The 20,620-nt window shown below is 42.1% G+C and overlaps 1 protein-coding gene and 1 pseudogene across 1 annotated transcript in view; both read left to right on the top strand.

Annotated features, from left to right (window-relative positions):
- The window catches only part of LOC126200889 (serine protease snake-like), a 77,546-nt gene that overhangs the window by 12,185 nt on the left and 44,741 nt on the right, over positions 1 to 20,620 (top strand). The window lies entirely within an intron of this gene.
- Positions 1,118 to 1,235, top strand: LOC126212856 (5S ribosomal RNA; annotated as a pseudogene).

Here is a 20,620-nt window from a genome sequence, read left to right as displayed (position 1 = left end):
GGAGACCTTTGTTGTATAAAGCATGGATCAGAATATCAAAGTGATTGATAGTTGAGCATGGGAAGGAGGGATATTGTCAGTTGGCTATTAAGCGTAAGCGCAATATGGTAGCAGCATCTGTGATCTCCGAACTGAGTACGTTCATATGTTCGTTGTTAACGTGAAGTATGGAGTTTGCTTTGCCTGGTCATAATAGTGTTCCCTAAGCAATTTCTCAGTTAGCTTCACACATTCCGTAAAAGAAAGAAACCGCACAAAGAAACAAAGGAAAGAACAATCACAACAGTTATGTTAATACACCGTAATTATTGTCCACAGTTGAGTAGCAGAGCGATGTGACAATTGTGCGCAGGACAGAGGATGTGACCAAACAGTGCTCTGCTTGTTGCTATGACAGCTGTCCTGTAAACACATAGCTGTCAGTCACTTTGTTATTCTGATCCTGGTTATAGAAGTCTGCATTTCGACTGTTCAACTCAGTTGTCAACCTGGAAATGTCTGTCGTGCAATTGTTTCTTCATCTGAGGGAACAGGGACAAGTCATTGAGTGCCTTATCAGGAGAAACGGGATTAGGCAACAAAATGATAGCTCAAGATGCAGCATGTGTGACTCCTGTACAGAATGAGGAGGAAAAGCACACCCTCGGACAATTCTCTGCCACGTTACATCATTACATCCTCCTGTAACTTCAGGAGATTGGGACAGTAACCTCCCGTGACAGTTTACCTCTAAAGAGCAATATGTTTTAGCATCACATCATAGTGTCCCAAAAAATTAATGAATAACCACTCCACTTACTACAATGTTTGCTGGGCGTGGTGGCCGAGCGGTTCTAGGCACTTCAGTCCGAAACCACGCGACTGCTACGGTCGCAGGTTCGAATCCTGCCTCTGGCATGGATGTGTGTGATGTCCTTAGGTTAGTTAGGTTTGCTTAGTTCTAAGTCTAGGGGACTGATGACCTCAGATTTTAAGTCCCATAGTGCTCATAGCCATTTGAACCCTTTTACTACAATGTTGTTTGTCTTGGTCCACGACTGGTTGTGGCGACTATGGCGAAACAAATTTCTAGTGGATCTCAGAGCAACAAATAATGCTTTACCATACCACAATTTTCGCCAACGGCCTTGCCGCAGTGATAACACCGGTTCCCGTCAGATCACCGAAGTTAAGCGCTGTCGGGCTGGTCTAGCACTTGGATGGGTGTCCATCCTGTCTGCTGAGCGCTGTTGGCAAGCGGGGTGCACTCAGCCCTTGTGAGGCAAACTGAGGAGCTACTTCACTGAGAAGAAGCGGCTGCGGTCTCGGAAACTGACGTACGGCAGGGAGAGCGGTGTGCTGGCCACATGCCCCTCCATATCCGCACCCATTGACGCCTGTGGGGTGAGGATGACACGGCGGCCGGTCGGTACCATTGGGTCTTCATGGCCTATGACCTGTTCGGGAGGAGTTTTATACCACAATTTTCAGATCCATTAGAAAATGGCTGCAATATGAACGCTGCAACCAGTCTTGGACCAAAATAAACATTGTAGCAACTGGGCCAGTTATTCATTAATTCAAAATACAGTTGCAGAGCGCCAGCGCTTCCCAAACATGGGTAAATTGACGATAATACTCCCAAAGGACACTCAGCATCGTTTGCCAGTTGAGTCCACATGGTTCCATTGCTATCTTTGCTGTAGAGTCTTCCATTCTTACACTCAGTACTCGTTCATGGCCAAAGGTGGATAAAGACGTTACCTGATCTGGACTGACACAGCTGCAACATTTCTGCTGCTGGTTGGTTCAGAGGGCAATTTGAACGGGTGTGAGCTGGTGCCGTACTTTATATTCAAAATGTGCAAAATGTTACAAACTGATTCTTACCTGATTCTCGCTTTTTTCCGATATCGTCTCAATTATGATACACAGATCTTAGACCAGCTAGGCTTCCATTTCTCTTACGATTACTGTATCTTCGGAGGTGGTCTGAAAGTTGGTCACTGCGCATGAGCCACCTTATCCCCTGTGGACAGAATAAGGTGGCTGATGCGCAGTGACCAACTTTCGTCCAGAGCTCTGGGCGAGTACCTTCGTTTGTTTGGAAGAGGAGGCCCACAGTGTTCGCCATCTTTCGGTCAGTCAGCGATGACAGACTCAAGGTGCACCTTCTCTAATCTTTCTCAAATGATTTTACAGAAACTATCGTAAAAAAACATCTTAGCGTTACTTATAGCCTTATATGTCGGCCTCATGATGATGCACCCATCATTTCCTTAATGGCCATAGTTATTGTGATATTTACATGGAAGTAACAAACTGCCCGAAATTTGAAAAAGTATCCAATGAAAAATGGGGGCCGCTGTTATTTTATATTTGGTGCATATTACATAATATGTTGCTGCATATGAAATTTAGATAACATATCGAATTTTTTTCAGACTTGTGTAGCGGTCTCTGTCACCAATCTCGAGAAAATTGATCTGATGTAGCACACTGATGCTATTGCGTGTGCCAGCGATAAAGCCATAATGAAATATCCGCAACATTCCTCATATTTCGTAAACGGTTTCAGGTATCGAGATGAGATTTTGGCAAAGTATAGCACACAAAGAAGAGAGTATTTTACCATACGGTTATTATTCAAAACTTAATTATCTGCCATGTTATTACACTATCATCATACTTTTTTGATGGTAGAACGTAATTTTTGGGGGTCATTGATAGTTCGTGAGTTGACAAATGCTATGGGTTTTCGAACAACATAACTGAAGAGATTACATGTTTATTTTGTACTGAGGATGTGCTTTTTTTAATAAGCTACTGATCTTACTTTTTCTCAGTTCCTCACTTAATAAACCACTGTTTGAAAATTCTCTCGCAGTTGCGTCTGCACAACATGTAAGCTCCGCTGTGTTCTGGCAAAAAGAATCAAATTTTAACGTGGCAGCAAGAGAAATGTCTAGGTTTTACTCAAAATTCGCCACTCATGGCTCTTCTCTGGAAGTTAAAAATTGTTAAGAAGCCGAGAGAAAATGGATCGCTGCATTTTCAGCGGAATTCTTTTTAGATGTTAATCAAAGCAGTGCAAGTGCAAGTGCGGGCGCATCGGAGCTCCACTTAATATTTAAAATGTGAGCGCAAGCTTCAGTTCAGAGCGGCACCTCCCCTCCAGCTCTCGTCTTTTCCCTTACAGCGTCTGCCCGTAACCCTCACAACTACTGCTCTCCACACGCGACCTGCGGACTGCGCATCTATCGGCCACGGTATTCTGCGTGGACTCTGCTTTGATCTTCGTCGTCAGACTTGTCTGACAACACTGGAAGCGTCCACGCCACAGAATTAACACATATTCACGACACAGCTGCTCATTTTTGTTATACTATGCGACTGCAGCGCTCCAAGTGGCCAGCGAGCTTCACTTCTGAACACGATATCACATAAGTGCAAGTAGTATCGCTTATATTGATTCGTAACATACAGCATCATCATCGTGTTTGGACCTAGGGCAGGTCTTGTAGCTCTCCATGCACTCCTGCCTTCGTTTTCTCGTAATTGCTTTCCACCCTCATACTATCCACCACCTAATATCATCTATGTTTCCCATTTATCGTTCCTTCCACAGCATCGCCAGTAAACACTCTTCTCATCTAATGTCCAAGCCAGTCGTATTTCCTCTTCCTGTATCTAGTTCTGGTACTGATACTGAGTAAGAACCCCTTCTAGCTGGACAGATATTGCCCAATCAGCCTTACTTGCTCAAATGCATGATGAGCAAGCAGTTGTGTTGGCTCTTGAGTCTCGGGGCCCTTTGGCTGCATCTCAGGGCAGTTTTTGTAGAGGCCGCTACACTACTGATAATTGGTTCACCTGGAGTCCACCATCCAGCTGCCCTTTGCACTTCATTGCTGCCTTTTTTCACCCACAGAAGGCTTATAACACTACATGGTGTCACCACATCATAACTACGTTACCTGAATGGGATCTCAGGGGTCCACTCCCTATTTTTGTCCAGGACTTCCTGTCACACCATACATTCCATGTTCAAGTGGGCGCTTCACTCGGTACCCCCTATATCCAAGAGAAAGAGGTCCTGCAGGGCTCTGTTCTGAGTGTACCCCTCTTTCTGGTGGCCATCAATAGTCTAGTGGCAGCTGTAGTGTCTTCGGTATTGCCCTCCTCATAAGCTGACGATTTTTGCTTTTATTGTTGCTCTTATAGTACGGTTGTCGCTGAGAGTCATGGGCCCTCACCCATGGCTTTCAGTTTTCAGCTGCCAAGACTCATGTCATGCACTTCTGTCACTGCTCTGCTGCCCACCTATACCTAGAGCTTTTCCTAGACAGTCATTTACTTCCTGTAGTTGAGACACACCACTTTTCTGAATGGTCTTCAATTCCCAGCTGACATGGCTTCCCCGCCTTCGCCAACTTCAGCAAAAGTGCTGGCGACATCTCAATACATGTCGCTGCCTCAGTAGCCCTAGCTAGGCTGCAGACCACTCTGCCCTTTTGCAGCTCTATAAAGCCCTGATTCAGTCCCTTCTTGACTACGGGAGTCTTGCATATGATTCAGCATCACTCTCAGCATTGCTGCTACTGGACCCCATTCATCATTCGGGGGTCCCAATTGCGACATGAGTCTTCCATACTAGTCCTGTGAACAACCAACTAATCGAGAATGGAGTCCCTTCATTACTTCTCAGGCGCCAACAACAGCTGCTGAATTATGCTACATGCATTTGTAGCTTCCTTGAAGATCCCAACTACCATGTCCTTATCCCTGGAAGGGAGCTTCACCTCCTGCAGCAGCGACCCAGAAAAGGGTTTGCAATTGCTGCATGCCTCCATTGTCTCTGTTTGGCACTGCAATGTCCTCTACTGTCCCTTTTGGTCAGGGAGACATAGCTCTACCCCAAAGGCTTGTGCCCCGATCTTGGATTTGCCTTGAAGTCTCCTTTGGTCAAAAAGATTCCGTTAACCCCACGATTTATCGCCGCCTGTTGTCGGCGTTCTTGAGAAGTGACTGGGTTTGGGATTCACTGATAGCTCAACAGTCGATGGATGAACAGGCTTTGCATACACACATGCACAATGCAGTGAACTCCACTCTTTGCCAAACAGCTGCAGTGTCTTCACTGCTGAATTGATGGCCATTAAATTAGCCCTTAACTTCAGCAGCCTTCACCCACTGGTTACAGTTATCCAGGATGTTGTCTCTGACCACCATCAGACTAGGCACCCAGTAGATTTCGTTGGAGCCCTGGTTATGTTGGGATTTCAGGAAATGAACGAGCTCACCAGTTGGCCAAGCGGGCCACCAGGGGGTTGATTCTGGAAATGCGGCTCCTATAACTAGACTTTTAGTTGTTTATATCCCATTGATTTCTGGAAGTGTGGAACTGGTGATGGTCTGCCCTGATCTCCCAAATAAACTCAGGACAATTAAGGAAACTATTACCACGTGGCAGTCTTCCCTGTGTGCTTCTTGCAATGAATCCTCTGTCCTCTGTCCTCTGTAGACTCCACAATGGCAATACTTGGCTGACCTAAGACCACATTCTCAGACATGCGGATCGCCCTCACTGCAGATGCGGAGCCCACCTGGCTGTGAATCATATACTGCCCTAATTCGGTTGCTTTGAGGTGGCACCTTAATCTTCCTGACACGATTCCTCTGGTGCTAACTCAGCCGAGGTGTTACGTTTTGCCAGCGAAGATGGTTTCTATTCATCCCTGTAAGGTAGGGCTTTTTGGGATCATTGACAGCCTATGGTCATCCCTCTCTGGCTCCCCCCCCCCCATCCCCACCCCCTACGGGTCACTTAGTGGCCCTTGCTAGTTGGCCCAGACTGACCTCTACCTTTCCATCTTTTTCTTCTATTTATTCCTTATCATTTGTTGGTTTTAATGCCTTGTCTTGGCTTGTCTGTGTTGTCTTTTCTCTGGGATTTTTCTCTGCTTTTTATTGTACAGTCTTAGTTACACTTAGTTTTTCCAGGATTTGCCTTTCGCTTCCTTCCTTTGACTACTACTCCTAGTTTGTCAGTTACTGGATGAAGGGACTGATGATCTTGCCATTTAGTCCTTTCACTCCAGACCAACCAACCACATGTTTTTCATTTTAAATAACTTTAAAACTTGAACACTTTCTAGCAAAATTCATACAACTGCTAATCTAATGCATTAAAATTGTTTGCAGAGCGGCACTTCATAAAATCAAATCAAATAATGCGCAGTTAACTTACTCTAGTCAAGGGAACATTGTGCATGACTAAGAGACGGAAATAAAAACATTTCTACTACAAATAACTTAAAACTTATATTACAACATCCCATTATAACACTTTCTAATAAATTCAAACAACAAATGAGCAAAATACTCTGGCTGACAAATAAAGTGAGCCTAAAATAATAATTAGCCTATCAAACACACTGCCCGACACGGTTATAGGCTCTATTGTATTTATAATCTTTCAGTAATCAACACGTTTCTTACCTAATCACAGCACGCCGAGACATTTAATCAGTTATTCTTCTTGCTCCTCACACGCAAATGGAACAAAGAAACGCTAACACATAATGCAACAATAAGTACCGTCAGCCATGCACCTGACAGCATTAAGAGTTTAGATGTAAATGTAGAATATGGAAACTCGTAACGTATGGTTAAATTAATGATGTCACATAAGTCGTATTTTCATTCCGCCAATACCGACCTAAGTTCCCTTTGATTTTCCTTAATCTTCCTCTGAGAACGCAGAAATCTGACTTCGCGTGGAAAACTGCAAGGACTCCATCTTTTGTGACATTTCTATGGATTAGGGATGGCGGTTATCGCTCATACAACCAACATTCGGTTATATCGTTTTTTTTTTCAACGCCAGTTTAACGTGACTGTTAAAATAGCCCGAAATAACCGTTTTCTGAAATAAACTATTTTCTGTTTTTTTTATTATTATTTCCTATTATAAACGCAGAACTCCAACAAAGATTGAAAAATTTTGGGTCCTTCACTTTCAAGATATATAGAATAAAAATATTAAATTAAATACGCATATAAAAGAGCAGTCCGTTCACTGTTCGATTCTCGAAAGGTGATAAGTGGATGAATACTGCAAAAAAACCACAAGTATTCTCCTATTGATTCTAACTTTTTGAAACTCCTCTCAAGAACAATACTGTAATCGAGGATCATACCACTGTTTGGGGGTTATGAATAATCATGCACGAGGATGACAATGAGTGTGCAGACCTATAATTTTCATGTTAATTTGACAGTTTTCAAAGAGTATAACCAGATAAAAGTATATTATGTAGACACAGGCTGCAGATGAGCTACTTTCTATTTGTATCGTAAAGTACGAATAAATTGTAAAATTTTAAGTTTTATTCTCGCATGATGTCGCAAGTTTGTCGTGGCTCCTCCTGTTTTTAATCTATTAAAGCAAATTGAGCATTGTACTTCACCGATACCGCACTTTGCAAAATACTTCCAGATTAGGTATAGTGCCATTCCGATGTCCGACGATGGCAGTCAGAGCATATGGGGGCAAATCTTGCACACCCCATGTACACGCGTATCATCTAATAGGCTATGCCACAAGGTACCCGATATACTCTCAGCGACGCTGTACCAATTCTTATCCCATGTGTTTGTCGGCATCATTGTTAAAATAGCATTGGTTGCTTTTCCCATTTTCTATTATAACGCAATATTTCAAAGGAATGTAAATTGTACGAATCAAAATTACACCTTTTCTTTAAAAAAAAAGGTTTATTTAAAAACAAAAAAGTTAAGCACTGCTGTTATTGCTTATTGATACTTCGGTTTTATCCACAGTTATTAGTAAAAAAAAGGAAAAACACCCATTATACAAGAGACCACACAAATACCGAAAATACCGGTTATTCAGACCTAAAATATCGGTTTTAAGCGGTCGGTTTTTCCCATACTTACTGTGGATTCGGTCCCTCTGAAAAGTGTTGTTCTCTATCCACACTTCGAAAGGGCTAAAACAGTATTCTGGTAACAGTTGCTCTCGCCTATCTAACAGCTTCCAAGGACAACAAAAATTACATTATCAGTGTTTCATTTAACTAATGACCGAAATTCAAAAATTTAAAACGGTGTCATAATCAGCTCATTTCTAGCTGCAAGTACGCTACAGGCCGTTAAAATTGCTACACCAAGAAGAAATGCAAATGATAAACGGTTATTCATTGGATAAATATGTTCTACTAGAACTGACATGTGATTACATTTTCACGCAATTTGGGTGCTTAGATCCTGAGAAATCAGTACCAAGAACACCCACTTCTGGCCGTAATAACAGCCTTGATACGCCTGGGCATTGAGTCAAACAGAGCTTGGATGGCGTGTGCAGGTACAGCTGCCCACGCAGCTTCAACACGATACCATAGTTCATCAAGAGTAGTGACTGGCGTATTGTGACGAGCTAGTTGCTCGGCCACCATTGACCAGACGTTTTCAATTGGTGAGAGATCCGGAGAATGTACTGGCCAGGGCAGCAGTCGAACATTTTCTGTATCCAGAAAGGCCCGTACAGGACCTGCAACATGCGGTCGTGCATTATCTTACTGAAATGTAGGGTTTCGCAGGTATCGAATGAAGGATAGAGCCACGGGTCGTAACACATCTGAAATGTAACGTCCACTGTTCAAAGAGCCGTCAATGTGAACAAGAGGTGACAGAGACGTGTAACCATTGGCACCCCATACCATCACGCCGGGTGATAACGCCAGTATGGCGATGACGAATACACGCTTCCAATGTGCATTCACCGCCATGTCGCCAAACACGGATGCGACCATCATGATGCTGTAAACAGAACCTGGATTCATCCGAAAAAATTACGTTTTGCCATTCGTGCACCCAGGTTCGTCGTTGAGTACACCATCATAGGCGATCCGTTACAGCCATGCGGATAAGACGCCTGTCAATTTGATTGATAGTGATGCGAGGCCGTCGGCCTGGGTGGCCGAGCGGTTCTATGCTCGCAGGTTCGAATCCTGCTTTGGGCATGGATGTATGTGATGTCCTTAGGTTAGTTAGGTTTAAGTAGTTCCAAGTTCTAGGGTACTGATGACCTCAGAAGTTAAGTCCCACAGTGCTCAGAGCCATTTGAACCATTTTGATACGAGGCCGTTGGGATCCAGCACAGCGTTCCGTATTACCCTCGTGAACCCACCGATTCCATATTCTGGTGAGAGTCATTGCATCTCGACCAACGCGAGCAGCAATGTCGCGATACGATAAACCGCAATTGTGATAGGCTACCTTCCGACCGTTATCGAAGTCGGAAACGTGATGGTACGCATTTCTCCTCCTTACACGAGGCATCACAACGACGTTTCACCAGGCAACGCCGGTCAACTGATGTTTGACTATGAGAAATCGGTTGGAAACTTTCCTCATGTCAGCACGTTGTAGGTGTCGCCACCGGCGCCAACCTTGTGTGAATGCTCTGAAAAGCTAATCATTTGCATATCAGAGCATCTCCTTCCTGTCGGTTAAATTTCGCGTCTGTAGCACGTCATCTTCGTGGTGTAGCAATTTTAATCGCCAGTAGTGTATAGAATTACGTTAAATTTATAAGATTAAGCCAAATATTAAAGCTAGAAACGGGGTGTACGCATTGAGATAGCATTAATTACAGCGCGCGAATGCCCTGTCGACATTCATCCAGTAGCTGAGAGTGAGAGAGCCCTTAGCAACTTCCAAAAAACGGTAAACATAATTTCAAACCCGTTCTATAATTTTTCTCGTCTACACGCGTAACGTCACATATTTGACACATTAACTCATTTGTGAAGTTATCAGACGCCTGAAGGTATTAAACACATCGCAGCATTCGTCAAAGAAACGGGGGGTGCATGTTTACTGGTAGTATACTGTCATCAGACAGCGAGGTCAACAAGGGAAATTCCGATGTAGACTAGCCGTTAGGCGGCTTCACACAACTTTCGATCACACCTCCCCGTAGTCCACGAAATTGCCAGACGTCCAGAATATCAGAATCTGTCGCAGCGCACTGGGGTCGGGAATTCCAGAAGTGTGTCTCCTTATAGTGGTGTCGAGCGCGCCCGGTTCTCCTGGTCGTTAGCGAGTGACGCACGCGATACCATAACGGCTCCTGCTTTCCTGTGTTTCTTCACACGTGTGCCACCAGAGTTACTCTGTCCACAGTTCAGAAGCTCCACAACCTGGAGAGTGTCTCGTGCCAGTAAAACGCCTGGCTTCGTTCACGTTTCGGACCGGAACCCCCGGAAATCGGTATCACGTGACTAGCTGCTGTACGCGCCTGCCTGTAATGACAGAACACATGACGCGAAACTATGCTCGCGTGGAATATGACTGTATACCAGTAGCTTTAAAATTCGTTTACTTTTTCTCGTTTTGACCCCTCAGTTGTCTATATGCACTAAACAAATTAGCGAGGATACTGTAATGGCTAGCTCCTTTTAAAAGGAAAAGTATGGTGCCAGTTACATTTCAGTTGTGCTTAAGGATTTTCGCCTGACAGGCAGAAAGCATGTGATTGCTACTTTTGTAACACATGTGTGACCCCGCTGTTGAAGTAGACTCAATATTGAACAGTAGTCAACATTTGTCGTAACGTTTGTGGTAAAGTTAATTATCACTGTGCAGTAAATATTGAGAAATGTGTTACTCTATTGAAGCTTTTCCCGAAAAATTAATACAAGAAGACCATACCACACGCTACTAATACACTCCTGGAAATTGAAATAAGAACACCGTGAATTCATTGTCCCAGGAAGGGGAAACTTTATTGACACATTCCTGGGGTCAGATACATCACATGATCACACTGACAGAACCACAGGCACATAGACACAGACAACAGAGCATGCACAATGTCGGCACTAGTACAGTGTATATCCACCTTTCGCAGCAATGCAGGCTGCTATTCTCCCATGGAGACGATCGTAGAGATGCTGGATGTAGTCCTGTGGAACGGCTTGCCATGCCATTTCCACCTGACGCCTCAGTTGGACCAGCGTTCGTGCTGGACGTGCAGACCGCGTGAGACGACGCTTCATCCAGTCCCAAACATGCTCAATGGGGGACAGATCCGGAGATCTTGCTGGCCTGGGTAGTTGACTTACACCTTCTAGAGCACGTTGGGTGGCACGGGATACATGCGGACGTGCATTGTCCTGTTGGAACAGCAAGTTCCCTTGCCGGTCTAGGAATGGTAGAACGATGGGTTCGATGACGGTTTGGATGTACCGTGCACTATTCAGTGTCCCCTCGACGATCACCAGTGGTGTACGGCCAGTGTAGGAGATCGCTCCCCACACCATGATGCCGGGTGTTGGCCCTGTGTGCCTCGGTCGTATGCTGTCCTGATTGTGGCGCTCACCTGCACGGCGCCAAACACGCATACGACCATCATTGGCACCAAGGCAGAAGCGACTCTCATCGCTGAAGACGACACGTCTCCATTCGTCCCTCCATTCACGCCTGTCGCGACACCACTGGAGGCGGGCTGCACGATGTTGGGGCGTGAGCGGAAGACGGCCTAACGGTGTGCGGGACCGTAGCCCAGCTTCATGGAGACGGTTGCGAATGGTCCTCGCCGATACCCCAGGAGCAACAGTGTCCCTAATTTGCTGGGAAGTGGCGGTGCGGTCCCCTACGGCACTGCGTAGGATCCTACGGTCTTGGCGTGCATCCGTGCGTCGCTGCGGTCTGGTCCCAGGTCGACGGGCACGTGCACCTTCCGCCGACCACTGGCGACAACATCGATGTACTGTGGAGACCTCACGCCCCACGTGTTGAGCAATTCGGCGGTACGTCCACCCGGCCTCCCGCATGCCCACTATACGCCCTCGCTCAAAGTCCGTCAACTGCACATACGGTTCACGTCCACGCTGTCGCGGCATGCTACCAGTGTTAAAGACTGCGATGGAGCTCCGTATGCCACGGCAAACTGGCTGACACTGACGGCGGCGGTGCACAAATGCTGCGCAGCTAGCGCCATTCGACGGCCAACACCGCGGTTCCTGGTGTGTCCGCTGTGCCGTGCGTGTGATCATTGCTTGTACAGCCCTCTCGCAGTGTCCGGAGCTAGTATGGTGGGTCTGACACACCGGTGTCAATGTGTTCTTTTTTCCATTTCCAGGAGTGTACATTGAAGATTGCTTTACATACATTTATACAGATATTTTAAACGCAGTTATTATTTTGAGCCCATAAATTACTGTAACGTTGAATGATAGTCCATTTAAATCAAGTACAAAAGCCTTCAAATTTCATAAACACTTCTCTGTTAACGCTTTGGGTAGGACACGAAACTATCATATTGTTTTAGGCGTTTGTATCACTGGTAAGGGTAGTCCATTGACATCTTCATCCCAGCGAAGTTAAAACTTAAAACTTTCAGTCTAAAACAGAAATCCAGATTAGTACCACATGTAAGGACATGTGTGTGTATCTCACGCCTTTGTGATAATGACTCGTCCAACTTTTGTTCACTTTTGGAATAAGACATCTTTTTAGCGAACAATGATAATATAGTTAATGTTCTAAATCATTGAGTGGCCTTTATGATTGTCATATGCAGTGCCGAATACTCCTTTGAGAGAAATATTAGTGTACAGAATAGTTTCCGCATAGATAATACAAACAAGAAAATGTCAATAGAATAAAGTGTATGTAAGCAACTGTTTTTCACTTATAACACAGTCACTACTCCCTCTGGTGTGAAAGTTGTTGACAGCTGGAGCGACACTAGCGCTCCAAGCGGCGAGAAAGCAGTCACATGTGTCATAAGGATACTGCTCGTTTTTAAAAATCTTCTGCTTCATTAACGGAATAATGGTTTTTGCATTCCATGCGTTAGTAAGTTATAAAGAGACGTAAGTTATTGTAAAATACATGAAAAAAAGAATCACACTGATTCAGTGACAAAAGAAGAAATCATTTCGAATATGTCTGTATCTGCAGTTTATTCCGCTGAGGGCAACAGAATATAAACACATATCATGCGTGAGAAACATATTTCTGTTGTCTGTTGTTAATATCATTGGCTTTTTCCTCGACACGTAAACTTTTTATGGAGTCCATTTATTCGCCTTTTTTTTACACTTCACTTGATTTTGTGCTACACGAACATTGTTGTAACTGTAATTGCTTTTGCTTCGAAAGGGAATGTGTTGAAGATTCTTGCCCTTTGTGCCTCAGACTTTGCGGCAACTGTAGAATTGTTTTCCCCTATGTAGGGAAACAGTTTTATTGCTTTTAACGATTTATTATCACGTCTATGTCGTTTTCCCTTAAGCTATAGTTGTGATGGCGTATTTAATACATTAAATAATGTAGGTATTACATTGATATAGGTTTCCTTCGTTCCACATTCACTGACTTGGCTGAAAGTGTAGGAAACAAAACTCTACTTTGTTGGATGGATATATGACGTCTTTCTTTAAAAGGCCAGATTTTTTGGCGTTTACTAGCAATTTTTTGTTATTAAGGGAAAACTACATTATTCAGTAGATGTTTGTACGTTACAAGGGAATCGCAAAGAAACTGTCCTTTATGCACCGTTTCGTATCACCCAGGGTCCTTAGAAAACTAAATAATCAGAAACGTGCTGTAATTTTTTATTTATTGTCGACTTTTATGGCACTAAATACACTCGCTATTATAAAAATTGTGATACAAATCAATATAAACGTTAGTACTCTCACTCTTCCAATATCGTATTCAGAAATGTTGCTTTCTGGTTGCTTGGGTCACTGCTATCGCTAGTGGTAACAAAACAACACGTAGTGACGCGACTCTTACGTTACACTGCGATTCCTGATTCTGTTAATAGCGTGTTACATACTTTGTGTGTGTGTGTGTGTGTGTGTGTGTGTGCGCGCTCGCTTACCATGTCAGTTTGAGATCTGTGTGTATGACCACCGTTTGACTCAGCATACTTATTCGGTCACTGAGTTTGTCATGGAATATGTAAATAGCAGCAGCCTCGATGTTATTTAAAATATGGATGTCGTATGAAAAACAATTAAGAGTACCTGTTATGCCTACTTTCTTTCCCACCTTAAATATGGAGTCATATTCTGGGCTAATTTGGCAGCAGCTAAAATGAGTTTCCGGAGTACAAAAAAGGCCATTAGTATTACAAAGGCCGGCCGGAGTGGCCGTGCGGTTCTAGGCGCTACAATCTGGAGCCGAGCGACCGCAACGGTCGCAGGGTCGAATCCCGCCTCGGGCGTGGATGTGTGTGATGTCCTTAGGTTAGTTAGGTTTAATTAGTTCTAAGTTCTAGGCGACTGATGACCTCAGAAGTTAAGTCGCATAGTGCTCAGAGTCATTTTATTCTACCTTTATCTCGTATTTATGTTTTGGAGACCTTCGTTCTTTTAAACTAACGTCATGGGTAACAAATTGCAGGATATTTCAACAATCACAATCCTCACCATAGGAACGTTGCTATTCTAATCGTTATCTTCAGTCCAAAGACAGATGTGATGCAGCTCTCCGCGGTATTGTATCCGATGCAGGCCTCTTCATCTCCGAATAATTACTGCAATGTTTGTAAGCTATTTCCTTTGCTGAAAGACTGCATCGCTTCAGGATTCTACCAATAAACCGCAATCTAGAGTTCGCCTGACCCGTTACTTGAGTAATCTGATCATTCCATTTGAGATCATCTCGAATAGTCACACCCAGATGCTTGACGGATGTTACCGCTTCCAAAGACTGGGCATTTATTCTGTACTCGTACATTAATGGGGATTTTCGCCTTGTTATATGCAGTAGGTTACACTTACTAATATTGAGAGATAACTGCCAGTCATTACACCACACATTTATTTTCTGCAAATCCTCATTGATTTGTTCATTGATTTCGTGTGACACTACCTTCCCTACTTTCCTGTAGACTACAGGAACATCGGCAAGCAATCTAAGGCCGCTGTCAATGCCACCAACCAGATCGTTTATGTAAAACGTAAAAAGCAGAGGACCTATTACGGTGCCCTGGGGCACACCTGATGTTACGCATGTTTCTGTTTAAGTCATCCCGTTCAGGACGACATACTGCTCCTTGTCTGTTGGAAAAGTTTCTATCCAACCACATATGTCATCAGATAGACCGTAATAATAATAATAATAATGGAGGCCCGGGATCCCCGTGGAGGCCCGGGAAAAGAATAGGCCTCCGGTATGTTCTGCCAGTTGTAAAAGGCGACGAAAAGAACAAACCACTAATAGGGCTAACCCCCCTTTTAGTGTGATTACTTGGTTCAGGACAGAACTAAAGAAGCCTCGGACAAGCGCCGTCATGGTCTGGGACGATGCTTCAACCCTATGCCCGCCCACAATGGTAACGACACTGCTAGCCAACTGGAAAATGATTTAAATCCAAATAGAGGTGTTTTGCAGGATATGCTTCCTGCAACCACTCTAGAAGGAAAACAAAGACAGAGGATGAGATGGTCAAATTAAGTTAATTGACACCTCATGTTCTGTTATTACCAAGCAACAAACCCAGGAACCAACACAACTGGATACAGATCACAAGTATACACAACATTTATTACCAGATACCCGGAATTAAAATTTTTAACACAACATCGACTAGCTGATTAGATCCGTGTAATAATAAAAAATAACAGGATACCCCAGTCAGAATTAGAAAACATCAAACAACAAGTACAACAAATACTGGAACAAAATTATGTGCAATCAGAAGAAGAAGAAAATACAGTAATGGACTCAAACATCCCAGAGAAAACAAACAAAGAACAAAACGCGTCAATTAAACAATCTGGTTCTGCCTTGCTCTGAACCCACTATCCAACATGCTAAATAATATATTGGACAACGAAGTGACACACATATTAGATATAGAAGAGAAATTTCAGCTGACATATATAGAATACAAAGACACAAATACAGACATTAGACCAATCTTGCATAGACCACCAAATAACCCACAAGTCGAAACAACAATAACAACTATCAACACAATCATACACAACAAAATAAATGAAAATACAACTATGGGAGAGTTACAACTACTGGTTTATGTAGGAGCACTCACTACACTAAATATACACTCTAGGCAGAGATCAGTACCAACCAACACACAGAAGAAACCCACAAAACCAGCATGGCAACACAGGCTACAGATCAGAATAGAAAAACTGAGAAAAGACATCGGACAGCTAACACAATTTATAAGAAATGAAATATCAGACAAAAAACGAAAAAGGTTAGGTAAAATCTCACAACATGAAGCAATAGAGCAATTAGATGAAAAGAAGCAGAAATTACAAGCATTGGCCAAACGACTTAAAAGGTACAAAAAAAGTGAAAATAGAAGGAAACAAAACCAAACATTCAACACAAACCAAAAGAGATTTTACCAAACAATAGATAACACACACATTAAAATAGACAATCCACCAAACATAACAGACATGGAACACTTCTGGAGCAACATATGGTCAAACCCGGTACAACATAACAGGCATTAACGGTGGATACAAACAGAAACAGACTCATACAAGATGATACCACAGTTGCCTGAAGTGATAATTTTGCAACATGAAGTCACCCAAGCAATTAATTCTACGCACAATTGGAAAGCCCCTGGAAAAGATAAAATAGCAAATTTCTGGCTAAAGAAGTTCACCTCAACACATTCACATCTAACTAAATTATTTAACAGTTACATTGCAGACCCATACACATTCCCTGATACACTTACACATGGAATAACTTATCTGAAACCTATAGATGAAGCAGACACAGCAAACGCAGCTAAATATCGCCCCATAACATGCCTACCAACAATATACAAAATATTAACTTCAGTTGTTACACAGAAATTAATGACACGTACAACACATAACAAAATTATAAATGAAGAACAAAAAGGCTGCTGCAAAGGAGCACGAGGATGTAAAGAGCAACTGATAATAGATGCAGAGGTGACATATCAAGCTAAAACTAAACAAAGGTCGCTACACTATGCATACATTGATTACCAAAAAGCTTTTGATAGTGTACCCCACTCATGGTTACTACAAATATTGGAAATATACAAAGTAGATCCTAAATTGATACAGTTCCTAAACATAGTAATGAAAAGTTGGAAAACCACACTTAATATCCAAACAAATTCAAATAATATCACATCAAAGCCAATACAGATTAAGCGTGGAATATACCAAGGAGACTCATTAAGTCCTTTCTGGTTCTGCCTTGCTCTGAACCTACTATCCAACATGCTAAATAATACAAATTATGGATACAATATTACTGGAACATACCCACACAAAATCACACATCTGCTATACATGGATGATCTAAAACTACTGGCAGCAACAAATCAACAACTCAACCAATTACTAAAGATAACAGAAGTATTCAGCAATGATATAAATATGGCTTTTGGAACAGACAAATGTAAGAAAAATATCATAGTCAAGGGAAAACACACTAAACAAGAAGATTACATATTGGATAACCACAGTGACTGCATAGAAGCAATGGAAAAAACAGATGCCTGTAAATATCTAGGATACAGACAAAAAACAGGAATAGATAATACAAATATTAAAGGAGAACTAAAAGAAAAATATAGACAAAGACTAAAAAAAATACTGAAAACAGAATTGACAGCAAGAAACAAGACAAAAGCTATAAATACTTACTCTATACCAATATTGACCTACTCATTCAGAGTAGTGAAATGGAGTAACACAGACCTAGAAGCACTCAATACACTTACACGATCACAATGCCACAAATATAGAATACATCACATACATTCAGCAACTGAAAGATTCACATTAAGCAGAAAGGAAGGAGGAAGGGGATTCATCGACATAAAAAACCTACATTATGGTCAGGTAGACAATTTAAGAAAATTCTTTCTAGAACGAGCAGAAACTAGCAAAATACACAAAGCAATCACTCATATAAATACATCGGCTACACCACTGCAATTTCATAACCACTTCTACAACCCTTTAGATCACATAACATCAACAGATACGAAGAAAGTAAATTGGAAAAAGAAAACACTACATGGCAAGCACCCATATCATCTAACACAGCCACACATCGATCAAGACGCATCCAACACATGGCTAAGAAAAGGCAATATATACAGTGAGACGGAAGGATTCATGATTGCAATACAGGATAAAACAATAAACACCAGATATTACAGTAAGCATATTATTAAAGATCCCAATACCACAACAGATAAATGCAGACTTTGCAAACAACAAATAGAAACAGTAGATCATATCACAAGTGGATGTACAATACTAGCAAATACAGAATACCCCAGAAGACATGATAATGTAGCAAAAATAATACGTCAACAGCTTGCCTTACAACATAAACTTATAAAACAACATGTTCCCACATACAAGTATGCACCACAAAATGTACTGGAGAACGATAAATACAAATTATACTGGAACAGAACCATTATAACAGAAAAAACAACACCACATAACAAACCTGACATCATACTCACCAATAAAAAGAAGAAATTAACACAACTAATCGAAATATCCATACCCAATACAAAAAATATACAAAAGAAAACAGGAGAAAAAATTGAAAAATACATCCAACTGGCTGAGGAAGTCAAGGACATGTGGTATCAGGATAAAGTTGACATTATACCAATTATACTATCAATTACAGGTGTCATACCACACAATATCCACCAGTACATCAATGCAATACGGCTACATCCAAACTTATATATGCAAGTACAGAAATCTGTAATTATTGACACTTGTTCAATTACCCGAAAGTTCCTAAATGCAATGTAACGTATACCGTACAGTTAAAAGGAAGTCATGCTTGATCAAGGTCCGCGTCACCTTCCATTTTTAACCAGACATAACGTCTGAGACAAGAAAGAAATAATAATAATAATAATAATAATAATAATCATAATCATAAAATCTGATTATGCAGGGTATACAAAAAAAACGGTCCAACTTCAGTTCATCAAGATATTACAAAAAGTTGATATGAACGCCGGTCCGAAAATCCTTATAGGTGTGGAAAGAATTCCCTCATGTACTCCTGGTTGTGTAATATACATCAGATTTAGAATTTTACTCACTTTTTCGTTTACCCTTTCTACTTTACCCGCGATTACAACTATGTGTTAATATTTTATCCATCTTCAGCAACTGTAGTTGTATGTATCGAAATAATCAGCAACCTGCTGCATAAAAGACATTTAATGTCTTAAACGGTTTCAGGCACTTAGTGCCCTTACTCAGAAGGTTATAACTATCGCATTATTTGCGAGTGTCAACAATAAGATCCATGCAGCATATTGCTGTGATCATGTGGTTCACAGTGCCTGTACTAAAATATGTTACATGCGTGTTATTTTGAAACGCGTGCAAATAGCACGATAGCTGTAATCTTCTGAAGAAGAACACTAAGAGCCTGAAACCCGTTAAGAAATTAAATTTCTTTTATTCAAGTGGTTGCTGATTCTTTCGATATACTTATGTATTTACTTCATTTGATGTCCGCCACAAGTTGCTACATCCAGCTTGATATCTAAATCGCTCGTCGCATTATCACAGTAGCTCTTAGATAGCATATCACGGGTCTCCCTTAAATCGTGCGCTTAAATAGTTTTCCCATTCAGAGATTGTGATGCACAAAAATCAACGGTCGCGTAGACAATACAGCCTTAGCCTGTGGCCTACATTGCTACAGGCATTTAGGACACGGATAATCAGAGCGTTATGGACAACACTGAGTAGTTAGCGCTTTCCTCCCTTCCATCGCTTCTTAATGGGAATGGGATTATGTAAAGTAAACTGTAGGAAACCAAGGAAGGTTGCAATACCACCATGGACATTCAGTAGTGGTATATTCTTATGATATGAGTGCCACAAAGAAACCAAACTCAGATGGGAAAAAAGGTATTTTGCAATACTGATGATGGTTGTGATGTTTCAGCATTGGTGCTCTGACTATTTATCAGGGCAAAACGTTTGCTTATATCGAGCATGAATGTATTATAGCATCACGTACTGTCTTGATGAGAGATGAAGGTGAGTAATGATGTTGGGTATTGCGTTCGAGTTTCTCATTGTGCAACGATATGATGTAAAAACTGCTGGAAAAACAAGAGACTGCTGATATTTGAGACAGATATCGGATGGGACAGGGCCTATGGGCTAGAATTGTAATGCTCTCTGCAACAATCAGGTGGAAAAATAAACTTAAATTTACAATTGTTGGGCAAAAATATGGAAACAGCGTGAGAAATGCATACTTAGAAATAAACGCAGACGCTGTTGTAACTAACCACGAACGGCATCTGCGCAGTGGCCTTAATACGTTGCAATAATCTGTCGTGGTCACCACAGCGTTCCCGGTAGTTGTGAGTGCGTTACGTCGGAACTAAGTGACTTTGAACGTAGGCAAATTGTTGATGCTCCTATAATGAGTGCTTCAGTATCAAAGATAGCCGAAGTGTTATGTGTTTCAATAGACACCGCATACAGGAAAAGTGGATAAACATCTTCCGCTAAGTCACATCGCGGATGAAAGTGAGTTTTTGAGTGATAGCGACGGA

Source organism: Schistocerca nitens, chromosome 1 (genome assembly GCF_023898315.1).
Source record: "Schistocerca nitens isolate TAMUIC-IGC-003100 chromosome 1, iqSchNite1.1, whole genome shotgun sequence".
Lineage (NCBI taxonomy): Eukaryota > Metazoa > Arthropoda > Insecta > Orthoptera > Acrididae > Schistocerca > Schistocerca nitens.
This window is presented reverse-complemented; position numbering and strand designations above follow the sequence as displayed.